Below are 16,882 nucleotides of genomic sequence, written 5' to 3'. Positions count from 1 at the left end.
GTAAAGATGCGCCCCAAAAGGAAGCAAAACTATTGAAAAGCATATTATATTTATCTTTATCCATTATGGTTTGCAGGAAATTGGTCTTGAGTTATAAAAAGAAAAGACAATAGTCATAAAACAGAAACAGTGAATCTAAAATGACACACATTACGGATCATAGATGTAGTAGTTTAGATGTATCCTTGGACGCACACTGACTCAAAAAAAAAATCTGTTTTGATACTTGGGTGATTGTATTTTCTGGTTTCTTTTATGTCCATTTTCTTAATTTGCCTGTTGCTTATGCTGTGATTGTTTCCATTTTAGCTCATTCTTTTGTCTTTTGGATTTCTCTGTTTAGCATTTGTGTGCTTACTATTCTCCTTCCCTCAGCTCCCTCTGCCTTCATCAGTCTCAGCTGTTCTAAATCTTCACCTGATTGCTCACATTTGTCCTCCCATACCTTCTCTATCTTTCTCTCTGTGTATAAGCTCTCCGGTGGCAGTCCTTAGTCCATTAATCCATTCTTCCATCAATCTTGCTTTTGCTAGTGCTGCATTTCCTGTTCTCCGTGTACCATACCACCTGTAGCTTATTTTCCTGTTTTGTTTTCAATTAACTCTGTTGATTGTAATCTCCACTTACCGTAGGTAATTTTGCATCACTGTCAAGCATATCCTCACCTTTAAAAGCACACACAAAAACTGCAGGCATAGCTGTTGGGTGATTAGGTTACTTCAATGCAAAAAGGAAATAAGTCTCATGTGAAGAAAGGTGACCATAATTCGGCCACCATCATGTTTTAATATCAGCAAGATGTTCTTTAAGTTCATATCTCAAAAATCCTTTGCAAATGTCTTAACATAAATGTGAATGTTTTATCAAAGTATATTCTTTAGCAGCATTTTAATGGGAGATTCTGGAAAAGCAAACACAACTTAAAAAAAAATGTGACACTTTTGGCCTTTATTTAAAAGTGAGCTAAAAGTAAGGTTGGGACATGAAGCAAAGGTCAACAGTTCGGGACTCAAACCAGGAACGGCTGCATCCAGGGCAAAGATCTCTGTAAATTGGTCATGTGAGATACCAGCTTATTTGAAAAAGATTGAACAACACAGCTTGATCTAGAAATATGGAAATGCAACTGATTGTTTTTATACATAGAAATGAACCAGAACTTGTTGAAAAGTCCTGCAAATTCTTCTGTGTTGCTGTGAGCAGTTTTTCTGACCGGTTTCTGTTTTGCCTTTTCATCAGTTCTTTAGAGCCATCTGGATGATGCCATGTCACTTTTAGCTAATATTTTCTTAAATGACTGATAACCATTTTCAGTGTGCAATTATGTATATATAATTCTGTGGATTTTATGTAAATGTTATATTTCTTACAAATGTGATAATTCAACCTCTTTGCAAATTGTGGCTTTCAGGTGTCAAGTATTGAAGTATTCCTTACTGTCATATTTTGAATGTGTGACTCTGAATAGGCGCAAAAACAGAGACAGTTGGTATGAGAAAAACTTTATTGAAAAAATGGAAATTAACAAGATTGGATTTCAGCTGATTGGGGGTCTGGTGAGCTCTGCTGGGAAAGATAGGGAGGATGTTGAAAAAACTGAGCTTTGGGATTTGTGAGAATATGGTTTGGATGGTGAACTCACTGAGGTGGCAGCTTGGGCTTGGTCTTGGGGAAGAAGTGCTGTTCAGTGGTACGGGTTGTTGGTGCAGATCCATATTCTCTCTCTGTGTTGGTTTGTTGGAGGGTGGACAGGCAGGCGAGCGCAGACAGGAGGGCTGACAGATGGATCCGGGGTTCTTCTCTGGTGTGAGAACTTTCCAGGTGTCTCTCAGATTCTGATCCCAGGTGTGGGTTTCCAGGTCTTTAACTAGATGGCTTTCTGGAAGGAAATCACAAGGACGAGGTTACGATAAGGTCTCACAGAAAATAGCGTTTTCAAGGAATAGGTCTGTACCACGCTGAAGCGTAAACAAACTGACGCCCTCCTTCTTCTTCTTCTTATTGAGTTTTATTGGCGGTTGGCAAAAAACGTTAGGTGAGCATTACCGCCACCAACTGGTATGGAGTGTGGACTACATGGCAGAGAAAAAAAAAAAAAAAAAAAAAAAACTATATCCTATTATACAACCTAATCTGTTTCAAAAATTCAAATATAACCCGATATCCTCTGCTTCCTGATTCTTTCTGCAATAAATCTACAATGTCAAGTTTCATTTTCATGTCACTAAGTTTCCTTATTAACCTGTTTCTCTGTATCGAATATTTACTACAATTTAAAATGACATGTTCCACAGTCTCATCTTCCCCACAGTCACATTTCCCTGTCTGATGTTTCCCTATCAAAAATAACGATCTGTTCAATCCAGTGTGTCCTATTCTAAGTCGAGAAATAATAATCTCTTCTCTCCTGTTCCTTTCTGATCTTCTCATTGGTCCAATTCTCTTTTGTATTTTATAAAGCCACCTTCCTTTCTTTTCTTCATTCCATAACGTTTGCCACCTCTCTTTTGCTTTTTGTTTAATTATACCCTTTATTTCTGTTATACCAAAACTAACATTAATGTCTACCCTTCTGACGCCCTCCTACTGGTTTCAGCTCCTTATGAAAGCTGGTAATTAGTTCTGATGGAACACACCTGCCCATCCAGCCCTGCAAAGGAGAGAGAGAAAGAATACACAGACCGGCACCTAGACCACATGACACTTACATTTTTAAAACAAATGTTACTCGCTACTCTTGGCTTCGGTTTAATGTTTATAAATATTTATTTCACGTCTTGTGCGCCATCCAATGCAGATCATTGGCATGTCTATGCCATGCTACAATGTCGGATTCAGATAAAGATGTTGAAATGTCTGAAAGGTCGGACACAGACGAGAGTGTATCAGGAGATGGAGACAGAGACCAACAAGACCTCCCTCATCCTTGGCCCTATCTCAAAGAATTTTTCAAAATAGTCATAAAATTGAGCTTTCAATTCATATAGTGACATCTGCCTGTTTTACTTTATACTTTTATACTTTAAATAGTTTTTGGAGCACATGCTTTTTCACTTTTACTTGAGTAAAGAGGTAAAGTTGATACTTCAACTTCAACCTGTTTTTAAACTGCAGTATCTATACTTGGACTTAAGTAACAAATGTGTGTACTTTTGACACCACTGGTGGCTTTAGGTAAAGAATCCAAATTCTTATGGGGAATAGCCTGCATGGAAAACTGAACTTTGAAAATAAATATTGTATGAATTTAACCAGAACAAAAGCTTAAAGTGCGCCAACAAAGCCTTAGACACACAGATTCGTGCAACTTCTTTTATTTTCAACATTGTCTTTATTTAGATACAAGGTCAGAATAATGCTGAAAACATGTTCAAAGGATTAATCCCAGATAAAACTCTTAGAAACTCATCTAAAGTTAGACTTAAGATATCCTCTTATCTCAGTCCCCTTTCATCATGGTCTTATTTATATTTGTGTATATTGTATTTTTTATTAGACCAGCCGCACAGCGGGCCAGTCTTGCGATCCAAGATCTCAATCTCAAACCTGCCACTGCAATTTATATCAAATCATTCTCTTTTTTGTTATCTTCCGCGTATATAAACAACGTGGTTTCAGACGCTAAGACGCCGGATCATCTCTATGGTAACAGTCCTCAATTAGCGGTGATTGGCCAACCCGTGGGAATGTGTCTATTCCCTGAGCTCTGTGATTGGTCGGTGGGCGGTCTGAGCAGCCTGACAGTCTGCAGCGTTCCGGGTTATTGTCAGTCTCGGCGGCTCGGCAGAAGGGCAGGACCGCGTCCCCGGAGCTGCCTCCAGCAGCTAGCTCTTTATTCAGTCGGAGCACTTTCTACATTTGGTTTAAACACCAAAGAAAGGCTGAATATATATATTTTTTTTTTCTCACCGAGGTTTTCTCCAGGATCGCATTTGGAAACCTGCGTCTGAATCCGGAGGAAAAGCATCTGAGAGAGAAGGCAGCCGACCCCCTCGGAGAAAGTGACGGACGGAGCAGAGCCTGGTCGCAGGGATTTTCTCATCAGTTAGGATATTTCAGGCTGCTGATTTGGCCCTGCCTGGATTGCTTTCAGGGTATATCGACACAAAAAGCCCAAATAATATCCCCAAACATTTACGTTTTTACTTTACATAAAATTGCTCTTACGAAGGAGACGGATTTCTAGGATTCTGCACGAAAGAGTCCAGTTTATTTATTTTTTATTTTATCCTCTGGAAGTATACCTATAATTAAAGCCCAGAAAAGATCTAACGGTTCCCCTCACCTTTCTTTCAAAGGCTAATCGCTAAAAAAGAGGTGCGCTTCTTGGTGCGCAATCCTCCCGTTGAGACTCCACCGACCTGCGCTCTGAGCGTCCACTGAGCAGATAAACGAGAGAAAATAGAGGCGAATCTTATTAACTTTGCGTGCTCAAGGAGAAAGAGTGGAATCTGTCATTACTGCATACCCCCGGAAGTCTGGGATAAACTTGATCAGCATTGAATATTTGCAGCAGCTTGGATATCTGGAGGAAGCGGAATGAATCCTTTTTAATTTGGCCCAAAGAAGAATGAGGCAGATTGCTTAGAAATTGCATGGAGCTCTAGTCTGCAATCAGGAACACTTTATGGTAGGTATATAATTTTTTGCAGTTTCTTTCTTTTTAAATGTGTTTTTATTTCCCCTTGCTCCGGGATTATCCTTAAAGCAACGCATCGGATTTAAAGCCTTTGTTTTCTTGCGTAGATAATAAACGCCAGGTTGTTAGAGAGCGACGAATAGCTTTAGGAACTGCTTTGATGTTGTAATAGCGGGCCTTTTTTTAAGTATGGGTAGCAATTAAGCGCGGTGTGGAGGGGCAGTGCGCCGCAGGCACCGGTGGCGCACAGAGACAGATTGCGGCTCGGAGCAAAAGGTGCGAATTTTTCATCTGTGTGGACGCCTCCGTGCGTCACTGCTGTAGAGCTGGGTGAAATCAGACATCTTTCATTTCTATTATATCTCATGTGACTGGGTTTGATCGTGAAACGGACCCAGATCTGTGTGTAAAACTTTTCCCCCAATGCTCCGAGGTCTTGCAAAGAGAGAAAGTGTCCATTTCCACAGCTGCCTCCTCTGCACAGACTGGTTATTATAGGTGCATCAAAAATTCACACCTTCCCTGGAATATAAATACGAGTTAATAAAAGTCAGACTTTGAACTTTGAGCTTTGCCGGGATGCTGAGGTTGCTTTGCGATATTTAGCCTCATTGCTCACGCTGCAAAGAGACGAGCTTCCCATTATGCTGACTGTGCAGTTGAAGAAGAAGAGGGAGAGAAAAAAGCTGCAGCAAGTGTGTTTTATCATTAGACTGTACAAGCATCCTTCCAAATTGATCTTCCTCTCGCTGGCTCCTGTCATGCTCCCCCCCCCCCTCCCAGCAGCAGGGCCGGCCGGCGCCCCCACAGTCAGGGCACCTGCCATCCAGTCCTTCCTGCCTGTATTGAATAAAACATCCAGTGATGTATGAGACAGGAGCTGCACCCGGGGGGACAGAGCTGCCTCATTTACTTCCTCCACTCCGCGCCTATGACCTGCTGAGCAAATTGTACTCATATTAGCTCTGTGGCTGCTCCTCACCTAAACAAATAGTCTCCCAGCATAATGCTTGCCTTAACTCAACATGATGGTTGGACAAAAGCAAGGGGAGAAATGGAATGGGGAGCCTGGGTTCAATATGTGAGTCACTGAGTTACCTCTCTTCTCTAGAGTTTGGAGTTGGTTTTCTTTCTTTTGACTTCAATGCAAAAAATGGAAATCTAAAAGAGTCATTTTCTTAAAATAACTGCATTTTGTCTTGAATTGAGGAGGTAAGTGAGACACTTTGTCAATGGAACAAGACCATTTACATTTAAAATAAGAAGAAACGACTGCATTGTCTTATTACAAGTGCATATTATCTAATTATCTTATTTATGAGTAAAAATACTCATTCCATTGGCAAATCATCCCACTAACCTACTAAAATTAAGGGTAAATACTTTTTTACTTATTGTTAGATTATTTTTGCATTGTTATACTATTAGATCTTTTTTTGGACCTTCATCTTCCCAAGGCTTCCCTCCCTTTATAGCTAACTGTATTCACCTTATGAAAAGGTTCATATTTCTGGTAGTAGAAACTAAGGGCACGGTCAGGGTGTTTTTGGGGGGTGGGAGGGGACACTCTCCACCCTTACTTACATCATTTATTCCCCCAGTAAATGTTATACATACATTCTTCTTTTCGTTTCTTTACTTTTTTTTTTTTTTCAAGTTGTTGTCATTTAGGCTACGTTCACACCGCAGCCTGAAGTGACCCAATTCCGATTTTTTTGCCCATATGTGACCTGTATCTGATCTTTTTATGACAGTCTGAACGGCACAGATCGGATTTTTTCAAATGCGACCCAGGCCACTTGGATATGTGGTCCTGAATCCGATACGTATCTGATCTTTTCAAATGCGACCTGTGTCTGTACGGCCAGGTCGCATTCATCCGACCTACACGTCATTGATACTTGACAAATATTACTAAACGTTACTAATCTGCGTCCTACTAAGCGGAGGCGGGAAAAACTAACAACCATGGCGGAAGATAACACAGAGAGCAGTCAATGGAGAGAAAGTGAGGTTGCTGACTTAATTCATATTTAGAAAGCTCGATTCAGACCAAACTCGAAGGGTCTTACCGGAACCGGGGGAGGGTCTTTCTTTTTGATCTTCTTAAAAAGATTTCGTTCGTAATGTGCCTGCTCCTATTGGAGAAGAACTTAAAGAACGCAATATACGCTGCGGTATTACGAGTCATGTTTACTTCCGCAAACACTGAGGACGCTTGCTACGTGTGACGTCATCGCGTCCTCGAGTGCGCATGCGGGACACTTCGGTTGGACGCATTCAGTTCACACAGTAGATCACATACAAGTCGCATATACTTGGAAGTGTGAACGGACACGCAAAAAAATCCGATTTCACAAAAAAATCGGAATTGAGCATTAAGGCCTGCAGTGTGAACGTAGCCTTATACTGTAGGGGTTCTGATTCGTACCAGATATGGTTAATCTGTTACAGTAGGTTTGGTTCTCGGACCAGACATAGGTTTGCACCTATTAGGGGGTTGTTTTGTACTACTTTGACAACCAGTCATTTTACTTTATTGACCATACTCTACATACAATCCATATCAAATAATCTGGTTTTATGATTTCCAATAAATGTTGCTTTGAGTTAGCATATGTCCTAAGCAGGTAGGTCAGACAGCAAACATCCAGATAGTAATGGAAATGGTAACTAATATTTAATTTTCACAAATAGATCTGATCAGTTTTAATTACAGTGATAAGTTATTGAAATATTTAACTACAGTAAAAACGAGACATTGCTTAAGTAAATGGTGGGTTTACAGGTCAAACAGGGGGTCATACTCAAAATTTGCTCAAAATCATGATAATAATCAAACATAGAGACAAATTACATTTAACACAATTCCTTGCACAGTGATATCTAATTAAATTAATTATAGATGGACCACTTATATGACAGAGAGTTGTTCAAAGGTAAAGTCGAGGATTTTCTTTTTCCGGGTAGATCATCAAAATAAATGGTGCTCCTAAATGTCAAACATTCTGGTGATATGTGTACGTAAAGCCGTCCTATGTTCTCGTTCCCATTTTCACTTACCTGTGGTGTTTCAGTTAAACAGAGCCTGCACACGGAGAAATGGGCTTGTGCATGTTCTTGCACGCTTTTAATAGGCATTGCCGGATACAGGGTTGTGCATGTGCATTTTTTTTTTTTAAGTGGAGAGGGTGAGTCTGTTCAGAAATTCACAAAAATCCTCCACTATACCTTTAAGTATATAAATAATGCAAGAAATTGAACCAGGAATGGAATAAATACTACCATTTTACATAAAACAGGGTAGAAAGTTGAAAATTGGTAACTTGACCTAAAGCAAAATTTAGTTTATGCCTTGTGATGCTTTGATGTTATTGCCAAACCCCTTAAAAATTTCCGATGACACCTCTGGTTAAAACAAAAGCAATTTTTAGCGTACTTGTCTAAATTAATATGAGAACTATAACATTCCCCTTCTGAATTGTGAACACTTAAATTACTTCAATTAAGTCTAATCTGTTGTTCTCATGGAACTTACTAACAGCTGGAAGGTTGAGACGTATTTATTTTATGCAATGCATTAACAAAAAGCAATAAGCTAAGAGAACCCTGGCATTTTATCAATTCTCTCAACTCAAATTGCATATCGCCTTGATTGATTGATAGCTTTTGGGCTCCTTACCGTATTCTTTGCTTATTAAAAGTGCCTGCCTGATGGGAATAAGTGAGCTGCTCTCATGAATATTGTTAAAGTTGCTGAAGTTTAATTTCCTGTGCTGTGTATTAATCTTTTTTAATCCCTGCATGGTTTGATTGTCTCAACACCTTCCCAGAGGCAGTAAAACTCATTTTGGCACTTAAGATGTTTGAAATAGTTGATGCAGATGTAAGAGAGAGAGAGAGAGAGAGGGAGAAAATGTGTGTTTTTTAAGGCCTACCTTTTTTCTGGCCCAACACGTCAATTTTTGTGTAAACCGTTTCATTTGTGCACTTACGGTATGCTTCACATTTGAGCAGTTGTTTGCAGTGTTACCTCACAGCAAGTAGGTCCTGGGTTTGAATCCAGATCAGTCCATTCTCTTTTTTGGTTGCATGCAAGAAAGAAAACAAGCAGAGAAAACAAATGTATTTTATTTTACTTGTCAGATGTACTGGTAGAAATGTGTATTTTATTTGGGAAATATTATTTCTTCTCTGACTAACCACAACATGTGTTTGTTCTTATGCAAGCTGATTTCATAGAAAGCAGAATGTTTCCTTCCTGTAAAATATAAACGGACACTCAAAAGAACAAACAGTTTCTCACAAAGCAATGTCAACACTGTCTCATTAGCCACCTGATCAAAACGTTTCACATAAAAAGTCTACAGCAGTCTTTTTTTTTTTTATGTGCAGCCAAACAAAAGAGACATGCACTTTTTGTGCATTTCAATTTTGCTTGATGTGATACCCCTGAACATTAGTATCTGGGATGTGTCGACGGAGCATGAAAAGAGAAATCATGAAACAGAAACATTACATGTTGGTTCCCACTGAGAAGAAAAGACACCTTTGCAGAGTAAACATGACTGAACACAGGTAAAAATGATGTTCAGTCTCTAGATACGATCCATGAAACAGAATTAGATGAGCACAGTTCTGTTTGCATATTTGCTCTTCAGTTCAGAACTTCTCTGTGTGAGTATTTTAGTTCTAAATGACTGATCTTTACTCAGATATGCTGCTTTCATTTATCGAAAATATCTTCTGGTCCTGAATTTAGCTACAGGTTACAGAGGGATGTTTCAGGTTTCTCATGCAGCATGAAACACTGAAACAAATTTTGCTTAAGGCTTTTTTGCAGGTTTCAGTGTTTTATCAGCGATGTTTAATGAAGACCAACACAATTCTACCACAATATTAGGTAAATATCATAATTATTTAAAAAGGTTGAAGGCTAATGCTCAATCTAATGCTCTTTCCTTTTCATCCCACAACTTTAAAACATCATAGGGACTCAAACACAATATAGCTTTCTTGTTTTAGAAATCAATCCCTTGGCATTAAGATTTAAATATTCATATCAGTTTTTTTTGTACATTAGATAATCACACAGTATGATTTGATTGCATGTACTCCTGCTGACTTGGTCTTTTTTTCAATCACAAATGCAGACGTATTGGCTACTTGGCTACTTTATTGGCTCTGCTTTTCCGGCCTGTCACTTGATGTTTCACAGACATGTCTTGTAAGGTTTGCAGTGGGCCATATTGTTTCCATTTACAGATGATGGATTGAACAATGCTCTGTCAGATTTTCAAAACTTGGGATAATATTTTATAAACGCACCCTACTTTAAATGTCAGTAAACTTTGCCTATGACTTTCCTTCACCCATATTATCTCTAATGTTGTGCCCATCGGGTCTCTGATTTGCTGTTGTTTCAAGCGCTGTTCAGGGATGACCTGACCAAAACTCTACTCACAAGACAATTGTCTAATCCTCAAGGTTATCTGCAGTCAGTTAGGACCTGATGGACTGCAGCATTCCTCCTCCTCGCATGAGTGGAAGTAACATCTCTCCATGCTCCGAGGTTAATATATAGTCCTTTATTTGAAAAGGTTACAGCCAGCTTGTCCATTTTCCTTCCTTGAAGTTGCTCTCACAGATATGAAATACAACAGTAACCGTGAAGGTGTTTTTTATGTGTTTAATGAGTGCACTAGCATGAGCGCCTTGCAGTTTACAGTTTGTTCCATAACTCAGCCTGAAAAAGTGAGGCTGTGCTAGCTTCTTCCAAAGACTTTGTTGGGGGAAGAGAGAATAAAGCAAATCTGACAAGCTCTCCAACAGCGAATTTGCTCCCCTTAAAAACAATGCCGCTCTTGCCTTCCTCATGGTCACATTGATTTGTTCTGGGTGACAATGCAGGCTGCTGTGAAATCACCCCAGCACCATTGATCTCAAGGAGAAGAGGAGGAGAGGGAATGAGAGGCTGGCGACAGAGCAACATGGGAAAAAATCCACAGCTTGCCCTCTTCAACCTTAACCAGTAATAAAATGAAGGTCTGGGCTGCAATCAGATCAGCCCCTGCTGTACTCCTCCAGCCGCTGCACTATGGTGGTAGTCTGTGCTTTGATTTGTTTTTTGGAGGCCCGCACATGCTGTTTGATTTGCTATTGTTGCTCGCCATGTTTCACATTATCAGCTGAACTCTTTATTGCTACTGTTTTCCATGCCAGAAGCGAGGCTGTTTTTATCTCACACAGGCCTCTGATTAATCTTCCCCCCTCTCTACTGGCGTACTTTAATCTTGAATGGGAGATATCTGATTCTCCTCGGCTATTGAGGAAGATCAAACTTTAATGGAACAAGGAACTGCACATCATGCTAATCTCCATCTCTCTGCATTTTGGTTGACTGCGCTCCCTTGGGCTTTGTAGCGTTCTGCAGAAGCAGGAAATATATCAGCCTGATAAGATGTTTTCTCCTCATGCTTTGGTAATTTATTCCCTGTCGACTTTGGCCACCATTTTACATCTCTGCTGCCTGATTACCTGGTTGAAGGACAGACATGTGTAAAAGAAAGGGAAGTGATGGACATTTACGCTTTAACTTTACTGTTTCTTTATCACAGTTATTAGCTTCATGGTGGTTTAAAAGCCATAATGTTTTTGCCATCAGTACTTGGCTTGGTCCATTGTCTTTTCTTGTGGATAAACTGGAGCTACCACAGCACCAACCCATTGCTGGATGCTCAGGCAAGAGAGGTGCTTTATCTGTAGGCCATGACATCAAGTCCAGATGTTTAAAACATTGAGTGCCATGATAAAGAAAAAAAAACTGTTGTTTTTTATCTGCATGATTTAAACAGAAAACAATATCTCAATAATGGCCTTTAAATTGACATTGGGTTAGCACAGGAATAACAAAGCTGTCTGTCATCCATCATAAGTCAGTCAATGTGCTCCATAGCTCTGTGCTCTTCCCTGTTCAAGCTTTATCCATAAATACGATTTCTGAAACACTATCGGACATATGGTGCGTTCCATTTACCCGGAAATTTTATTTTCAAAGTTTCCTGTCAGAAATCCAACAAGATCCTCCCCGAAGTCAATACCCTGACCTCAAAAAGTTTGGGATTTGCCAAACAGCCCCGAGCTTACCAACCAATATGGCCCCCTGACATCGAAAAAAAAAAGTGAACATTGCATGTATACACTATTCATTAACCCTTCTGTTTCTATCTCATTAAACCAGTGGAACATGTAGATCTTAACCATCTCTATTTGGCAGCATGAGAGCAGCATGAGACCATATAAAAAAAATCCCACTGCTTTTCTGACCACATTTAGGACATGTGCTTTTTACTTTATTTGGTGGCCTTAATAAATGAATGCTTCAAACTAGCTCCAGGATTTTAACTGCTGTTACTGTTTTGGGATTGGATGATTATGTTAAAAAAAGGGCATCTTCTAAACAACTTAATATTTTCATACTTTTTATCATTTTTTTTCCTTTGAGAGTCATCCATCCAGGTAGTAAATGAAGGCACCATTTGGTGAATCACAGACTGACACTGAGCAGTTACATCATCCAGACAAAAAATGTTTGTTCACTTATGAGAAAATGATTGTTCTTTTGAGTTGTGCACCAGCTGGTAACTCGTCAGAGACAATCATGACAACCGTCTAACTTTTGCAGAAGCCAATCTCTCAGCTCATGTCTGGTTTCACTTGTCTCTTCATCAATGTTTGCACAATAAGAGCTCCGTTAGCAACCACTAGCCCTTGTTTTGTTGAAAAGGTAGATTTCTTTAGCTGTGCAGAATTAGATTTTTTTTTTTTCGTTTCCTGCTGGGAGATGTGCAGAAAACTACTGAATTGAAATGTGAAACATTAATTTGTATTTCTCAGCATTTCAGACCTCCTGCAGGCACAGGCACCAACCCTTTCTGTAATTATTGACCAGCTCCATATTCAGCGCCTTAGGAAAAGACGCCTGCCGCATGGATGTATCAAGGTTCGATGCTTTTTATTACACCACAGGCTTTTTAGGAACCATGCACTGACCGTCGCCTTTTTTTCTCCGGTCCTCCATAATGCTGAGTAACAGGGCACATAATGCTGATCAGCATCAAACCGCAACGGGCATTTTGTTACAAATGGATAACGCTTATGGGGTGTCACACCTCCTGCCGACGGTTTGTGTCTGTGACAAAAACAGGCTATTACCCAATTCTGCGGCCAATGCTGTACGGTAATGAAATTTCCACTGACTGGAGAAAACAATGTTGTCTAGTCCAGAGCTGTAATTGCAGAAACCATCTCGCCATATATATAATTTTTTCCCCCCTCGCCCGATTTTGTTGTGAATGTGGGACGATTTAATAAAACTCTGGAGATTTTTATCATTTATTGCCAGGCCTGGCAGCTGCATGAGGGAAAGTAAGCCAAGGCATGCACAGATAAAACTCATTCTTTTAATGAATTTCAACCATGCTGGAGACCATTTACAAGAGAGCAGGCATATGACCCATAGGGATATATTTATATGTATGCATAAGGCTCCAGCAGGTCAGATAAATTGTTAATATAAAAGCACCAATTCCTCTTTCTAAATGGAAGAGTACCTTGGAATTTCCGTCATTTTCTCCTATGTTATTGTTTATATCGGGATAGGGTTGAAAATCCATGGGATATTAGGCCTCCAGGGCAAGGAGCTTCTGTGTGCCTGCTTCCACTCACACAAAAAAACATAGAAATGTTGACATGAGGACACGTATGAACACACACACACGTGCACACTTGCACACACACTCATAGCCCTGTTTTATTACCTCCTGCCTGCTGCTGGAATTGCTTTCCTCCCTCGAGTGAGCCAAGCAAAGCCGGCTTTATTGTGTTAACCTATTTGTGTGTCAAGAGCGATTGCAGCGTTCTTTATCTCTGTTTGTATTCGGACGGGGAGACGGCTGAAGGGAGCGAGGAAGAGGGAGAGAGAATGGCTGAGTAAGAAGGGAGGAGGCAGCAGAAGCTGCTTGCAGAGGCCAAGCGAGCCGCCAAAGTTTAGACGGATGGCCAGTCACCTCGTTCCACTCTGGAGGATAATGACTGGTTGCTTAGCAATGACCCACCCCCACCAACTTCCAGGCTCTCATCCATAGCAATCATCTTTTTTTCCAGCAAAAGATTTCATAAATAATTATAACACAGCAGCATGTTTTTTGTAGCAGGGGTTGATGGGAGTTTGAGCCGGAGATGTGGTACTTATCAACTCACTCTACTGACTTATGCCAGCTGCAGATTGATGCTTGTGTGTTTATATCCGCTCTGTTGGTGGAGTTTGACCAGGATTATGACAAGGCCAAGCTCCATTTCCAGTTAGATCGCTGCAGCTCTGCAACCTTTGACCTGTGTAATGCTACAGGGACAGCATTGCACTCAGATGCAGGAGCAAATACTCGCAGCCACATATTCATGTATTTTTGATAGTCGACCAGAGGCCTGTGAGGGTAGCTTCTTGCAAGCTCTTAGGTTTATTAACATTTTTATTGAGTTGAACAAATTGCTGACCTTTTGTGGCATAATGAATAGGCTCTGCTCGCTTAGGACACATTTGAGTTTTGGCACGAGTGACTGGCATCACTCCAGGCTGTTAGACTCATGATTTGTTTATTCAGCAGGTGTTTAATGCTGTGGAGTGTTTTCAACATTTCGGCTGGTTTTCAGCCTCTCTTTGCCTTATTACTCAAACTGGTGAACTCGGCTCTATTCTGGACTGCTCCTTTGCAGTCCTGCATAGATTTTTATTACAAAGAAATACATCAAAGAATCAGCCAGAGGTAAAATTAACACATTTATGCAACATCATTGAGTCAAACACAGATTTTTTTTTCCTGTTCTTTAAATGCATAAAAATAAGAACTTCAACTATTTGGGTTACTTAACACATCAACCAACAATATGCATTTTTATGTACTTTTCTAAATCTATCAGGAATCAATAAAAGTTTAAGGAAATATATATTCAGCACATGTAATTCCTTCACTTTTTGTTGGATTTTTATTGCTAGAGCCAGCAGGACTTTTATCCGTTTTAAGCAAAATTGGAATTTGATGCCGGCAGTAATGATTAGTACATCTCTATTTTAGATTAATTTCTTTAAAGAGGTAGATAATATCTTTACAATATGTAAACATAACACAGATTCAAGCAAAAGTAGATCCTGGTGTTTGATTTCTTTACATAACCCTCACATGCTCACCTGTAGAAGAAAGATCCCGTGTCACAGTCACATTGCTGAAAAGAACATTGTGAGGCAGATGTGGGCCTATATATTAGCTAAATATAGCAGTCTAAAATAACTCAAACTCAATAGGTTTTTACTTATAGAATAAAACCCTGTGGTGGATTTTATGTGTTAACCTGATGTTAAGTATTTGTGCTTATTTATTTATAAAGGGGAAATGCATATTTATTAAAAATGCAAGATTGTAACTAGTGCCAATGTACACCTGTAGTCCCTCAGGAGGCAGAGCCACCTTAAACAAGTGGTCAACGTTTTTAAAGATTCCTATTGTCTGTGCTAATGCTATGCAAAGTATGCTAGCAGACGATGGCAGCTGGATCAGATCAGTTGATTGGGAGTTAAACTGCAAGTCCTGGAAAAGTAGAAGAATGTCCTATGGCGTCAAGATTTCAAAAATGTATTCCAACCACATTACTAGCTGAAAAAGCCCCCCCCCCCCCCATCAGACTACCTGTTAAGATCTTTTAAACCGAAAGTGGCACCAGTGGCATTCTGAAACCAGTTGGTTTTTGGTTTGCAGGGCCAAACCCAGGTGGAGCTCTATCTGCACTCACTTAGCTTTTGAGCTACACCCAGCTTGATGGATCCTGCACTGTGCTGTTGTCACAGGACACAACTGGGCAGAAAGCTACCAGTTAGTGTGGTAGAGCCTGATTTCAAAGTCCAGACAGTTTTGAACCAATCAGACAACTAATGTGACTTTTTTTTTTTTTTTTTTTAAGAAAAGCTCTTAGAGCAGCCAGTTGTTGAGATTTAAGCAATCAATACAGCTCTTACGGTACATAGTAAAAAGCGTTATTAAAACATTGTGACCGTAATCTTGACTGTTATAGTTACAGAAAAGCTCTGTTGCATTATGGGGCCATCTCCCACTCTGTTTTACTTATTCAGTTATAACCTATTAAACTAGACTGATGTACGTACCATAAATCAAGCCTGGCTGGCCAAGCCACCTGGTACCGTTACAGGTTGTGACTGTTACTCCAGTGATGAGCTTAGCTATTGCAAGTTTTGACAAAAAAAACCCATGAACCTTTGCTACAGGTATTGGGATTTGGCAACTACTCTACTCCAGGTAAGGTAATTATTACAGATAACTTTACAGAAAAGCATCTAAAAGAAACTATCCCTTTAAAGAGCATCAGCCGTGTCTGATTTTTTTGCCCATCTGTGCTCTCTTTTCAAATCCTGTTTGGTGCCATCTTCCCTCATCCCAACTCATGCACCAATGGTAAAATTGACAGCTTTGCACGTCCTGGGAACTTCAGACGAATAAAATAAACATGCGCACACACACATTCACACTCACAATTTTATTTTTATTTTTTTTGCGGCATGCTTCTATGGCTGCGTCTAAGAACAGCTGTCCAGCTGTCACGGCAGCCAACTAGTCAGCGGCTCTCCAAGGCAACATCTGTAGAGACTGAACGCACAAGGGCAGCCTGCCGTTCTCTGCTCATCCCCAAAGACCGAGGAAGTATGTCAAGCCTTTTGGCTGCACATTACCACTGACCACATCAACCGTATCGTGGGCTTTTGATTATCTGCTCCTGTGCCACCTTAATAAGCTCTGCGACGCCTCAAACTGCCAGTCACGTTGTCACAACAGTTCTTTAATACAAAACAGACTGTGTGGGGGAAAAAGACAAAGAACACAACCCATTATCGTATCCATTAATAGTCATCTGCCTCTGTATGGCTGTGTGTGCACATGTGTGTAAACAAAGTCCCAGCGAGCAAGGTGCAATGGCCTGGAACTGACGAGAACCCACTGGGAGAGACTCTCCTTGATGTAGCCCACCCCCTCCCCGCTCCTCTCTCCCCTCCATCTTTCTCCTCCTGGCAGCGGAGTGATGCTGAGGCGGGCGGCAGAGGGGCACGAAGCCATGTGAGTGGGGAGATGAGCAGAGCTGCGGTCCCCTCTGTCAGCCTCAAACTAGGATCAGGCGGAT

The 16,882-nt window shown here is 40.4% G+C and overlaps 1 protein-coding gene and 1 long non-coding RNA gene across 3 annotated transcripts in view; one reads left to right on the top strand and one right to left on the bottom strand.

Moving 5' to 3' along the window:
* Positions 1-1,664: 1,664 nt before the first annotated feature.
* LOC119786571 lies at positions 1,665-8,901 on the bottom strand. Its single transcript, XR_005281203.1, has 3 exons — positions 8,843-8,901; positions 8,673-8,718; positions 1,665-1,879 (listed from the first exon to the last, which is right to left on the bottom strand). It is a non-coding gene; the product is annotated as an uncharacterized LOC119786571 (long non-coding RNA).
* fam222a (family with sequence similarity 222 member A) overlaps positions 4,183-16,882 on the top strand; it is a 77,294-nt gene continuing 64,594 nt past the window's right edge. For both annotated transcript variants that reach the window (XM_038290031.1, XM_038290032.1), the window contains exon 1: positions 4,183-4,630. The gene's annotated coding sequence lies outside the window, so the exon portion shown is untranslated. The remainder of the gene's footprint in view (positions 4,631-16,882) is intronic.

This window comes from Cyprinodon tularosa, unplaced genomic scaffold (genome assembly GCF_016077235.1).
Source record: "Cyprinodon tularosa strain WSP-4 unplaced genomic scaffold, ASM1607723v1 ctg275, whole genome shotgun sequence".
Lineage (NCBI taxonomy): Eukaryota > Metazoa > Chordata > Actinopteri > Cyprinodontiformes > Cyprinodontidae > Cyprinodon > Cyprinodon tularosa.
This window is presented reverse-complemented; position numbering and strand designations above follow the sequence as displayed.